Genomic DNA, 4,194 nt, shown 5'->3' on the forward strand with positions numbered 1-4,194 from the left:
TCACAAATCTTTCTATTATATTTAAAAAATTACATATAATATATAGGTTTACAAATTGAATATTAATTTATTGTTTATACTTACTATCATCGCATTTATGCTAAAATATCCCTTTCTGTTAAAATATAAATGCTCATTATCAGGTGGTTTTATTATTTTTATATGTGTTCCATCTATACAACCGACTATTCCGGGTATTTTGTACTTTCCAAAAAAGTGATTTCTTGAAATCAATTTTTCGCTATCATCCATAGAAAGTTTTACCCACTGACCGCAAATGTAATTCTCTAAGAGGCACATCACTTTTGTTAAAATCTGCGACACCGTGCTTCTTGCCAAACTGATACAAGAATAACGGCCTACTCCCCGTTGGTAAGCCCCTTCTGCTAAAAAACGCAGTGTTGCTGCCAATTGAATTATCGGTGGAATAGTCGTGGGCTGCAAATGTGGTTCTATTATATTTAACACCATAATAAATGCGTCTTTATTCAGCCGATAATGTGATATGAATCTATAAAGTAAGCGCGTAAAGTAACACACAAGTAAATACAAGATAAATTCTACTTACGATTCTCCTGGAGCATCAAGTGGGTTACTAGGATCCCTTAATATTTTACGTTTAATTCTTTCATTTCTTTCTTCCTCTAATAAAAGGAAAGCTAATATTGCCGAACTCATTTCAAATTTTATTCAAATTGCATTCACAATATTTGTCACATAAGTAAACAGCTGATTCGAATATTGGTTTTGCATATGTTCGAAAAGACGAAAATCCAATCAGATTCTGTGACACCATTTTAAATCAGAATTGGTTTGCAATTCTGACAGCTAAGCAATTCTGTCTTGGATTTCACAACACCCCTGAATGACTTTAACTGTTACCGGACTGAAAGAGAAGTTGAGGGAATTGGATATTTCGACTACAGGTCAAAAACGTGATCTTCAGGACAGACTTATCCAACACTATTAGTTATTGGGAAATAGGGCTAGTGATGAAGAGTTCAACCACTCAATTTACGAACACGTAAGTGGAACCACAAACTTACGGTCCTCACCGTATATCGTGCAGCAACAACAGTTTACTTTAAAACATTTAGGATATTGTGATTACGTTTTTTCAGGAGAAGGGCCCGCAGATATTCGAGGGTGGGTACGAGAATTTGAAAATAATGCTAAAATCGTTAAACGGAATGACCTTCAAAGATTTGTTTATGGCAAACAGCTTATTCGTGGTGCCGCTAAGCTTTTGCAAACTATCTTCGGCAGATGTACATAGGTTGTTGAAAAATCGCCGCAAACAAGGAATTGATCATGGAGGTAGACAAACAGATTAGTCTAGACGAAGAAAGCATTATATGTAGATTATTTCATAGAAAGGGTTCCAGATGCCAAGTTCAATATAGCAATTTCGTATCAAAATTTACGAAAAGATACGGAAATATAACTCAGGGATTGGAAAAATAATAAATGATACATCCTCTAATAAGACAAAAGAAGAATTAGTTAAAAGATGTTTCAAGTGCGGAGACAAATTCCATGTAGCAGCTCAATGTTCATCGTTCGTTTGAGTGTAAAAATAACAAAGGCAAGGGATTAAGAGAAGTTAAAATCGAATCAAGTAGCATAAACACTTCAGGGAATACAAGTTTCCAAGCAGTTGTTAATGAAGAATTACATTTCAAAACAATTACTTTAAACGGGTTTAGGTTCGAAGCTCTAATTTATTCAGGGTGTTCACTTAATTTAATACGTTACGATACGTATAGTATGATACTAAGGGGGCTTAAACCAATATTAAGCAATGAGAAAAGAAAACTATATAGCGCTTGCCCAAATGTGATTGAGACAATTGGAAGCTTTGATACTTTTATGCATATAGATGAGTTATTGTTAAAGGTCAGATTTCATGTGGTCAGAGAACGAGATATTAAATTTGCAAGTATGATAGGAAAGGATATCTTACAAGACGTAGATATTGTTTTAACAGAAGATAAAGTAATATTTAAGAAAAAAGATAACTCAAAAGATTAAAGTAGTAAGAGATCAAGTAGTGGCAAATTGAGGCACGATTCTAAACAGATTACGAAGCAAGAACGAAATGCACCAATAGAAGCAGGAAATAAGTGGATTAAGGAATTTGATGCGATGAGTTCAAATGAAAGAAAGGATGAGACTACTATGGATGCGGATGAGACTATGAGACTATTTCAGTGTTTAAAAAACTGCAGTCGAAGTAGAAGAAGTCGCAATATTTTTGCTTTTCACTGCTTCGACTGCGAGCGACTTCTTAAAATGAACAGTTGCTTCTGCTTTTGCTTCTGAAGAAAACAGAAGTCGCAGTCGAAGCAAAAGCAGAAAACGATCGCCGACGAAAAGCGAATCAGCAGCAGCAGACGCCGTGTAAAAAGTTTTGATTTTGCTTTGCTGCTGCTTTCGCTAAGCAACGCAAGTCGAAGCAGCAGCAGCTGCTCGACTTCTGCAAGTCGCCAGCAGCAGCAGCCCTCGTTTGAAAATCTAAAAAAAAATAATCCTAAAAAAATATAATATAAACTTAAGCCAAATAGTGACAATTACATCTGACAATGGTGCCAACATGCTTAAGACAACAAATATATTATCATTTGTTTTCGATGAAAATCTTGGCGAGGACGACGAATATTGTTCAAACGATGTACATACATATATTTAAAAATAACTGAAAATATTGAAAATGTGCCAAACGTGTTAATAGGAAATATTCAAGTTTGTCGTTGTGCTACACATACAGCTCAACTGGTTGCTCTCGATGTTACCAAATCGTCGGATATGTTGAAATACCTATTTAATTGTCGCAATATGAAGAAATTTATAAGAAAAACTTCAAATGGATTTCGCGAAATATTCCAGCTGAAACAGCTAAAAATGCCGCAACTAGATTGTCCGACCAGATAGGGATCCACCTCCACGATGCTAAATGATTTGTTGGTGGCTAAAGATGAATTAACTGAAATTGAGTCAACTGAAAACAAAATCGAAGAAGACAATTTTGAAGTGGATGCATCGTTGTGGGATTTTATTGAAAACTATTGCTTAGTTTTCAGTCCATTTATGAAAACAATAAAAAAAAATTCAAGAAGAGCACCTGCATTATGGAAATTTTTACGCCCAATGGCTAAAAAAATTTACACAGAAAAAATTGTAAATGATGCAACTCACGATATGACAAGGATGACTGGCGAAAAGATTCTGAGGCGATCGAAAATATTATTAAATAATAAATTTCTCATTTCGTTTTTGTTTTTGGATTCTCGTTTCCAACATACACTAACACCACAAAAAAAAATTATGCAGTGAATCATTTAAAATCGATATGGGAGTCTGAGTACGACTGAAAAACGAGAACACTACCAAGAAATTAATACGCAACTAGTGTAAGACATATTTGATGTGTTAAATATGAGATAATATAAAAGAAAACGATAATTTACCGAAGAAAATGATCTCCTTCCCAATCTCATTACTACACCGATGATATCACATCAACAGAAAATGACCAGAAATGTGAGGGAATGTACCGACGCAGACTGCGTCACGCAGTACCCTACAAGATGGAGATACCAATTCACTGCTACATTTGTAAAGTTTCACCTCTTATACTACTACATATACATATTTCACTTTTTGTTTTGAAATGGAAAATTCTGTTGTAAGAGTAGCAATATTGATCATACATGTAGGAATTATATCACATTGCAACCCTGACAACTGCCGAAAGCATTGCAACCATGGTGACGCTGAAAAGCAAAAAGTAAAGTACAGCAGTAGAGAAGAAGTAAGCGACGACGACGCACCTTGCGAGACGAGAGTAATTTAATTCCAGAAGCATTCTAAATCTACATTAGTGTTCTAAATCTAAAATGTGTATTTAACATAATAATAAAACCAAATGTTAATGAATTGTGTACAAATGAGCATCCTCCCCGGGCATCCACACACGCAACACTGACACGCACCTTCATCACACCCACGTCACAAACCAGCAAAACTTACATTCCACACCACACACCAGCTGATTCCACACACAAGCGCAAAGAAAAGGGGACCAAAAGGACAACTGCAACTCACTTCGCTTTTCTTCATTCTCCGCAGCAACAAGTACGCGTGGGCGCGCCATATTTTTTAATAACGTTTTCATCATCCTCGACATCGAGTGAG

At 35.6% G+C, this 4,194-nt stretch overlaps 1 long non-coding RNA gene across 1 annotated transcript; it reads right to left on the minus strand.

The window, feature by feature from the left end:
* Positions 1 to 361: 361 nt before the first annotated feature.
* Positions 362 to 1,135, minus strand: LOC126766415 (uncharacterized). Its single transcript, XR_007668864.1, has 2 exons — positions 569 to 1,135; positions 362 to 511 (listed from the first exon to the last, which is right to left on the minus strand). It is a non-coding gene; the product is annotated as an uncharacterized LOC126766415 (long non-coding RNA).
* Between the last annotated feature and the right edge of the window lie 3,059 nt (positions 1,136 to 4,194).

This window comes from Bactrocera neohumeralis, unplaced genomic scaffold (assembly GCF_024586455.1).
Source record: "Bactrocera neohumeralis isolate Rockhampton unplaced genomic scaffold, APGP_CSIRO_Bneo_wtdbg2-racon-allhic-juicebox.fasta_v2 ctg1085, whole genome shotgun sequence".
NCBI lineage: Eukaryota > Metazoa > Arthropoda > Insecta > Diptera > Tephritidae > Bactrocera > Bactrocera neohumeralis.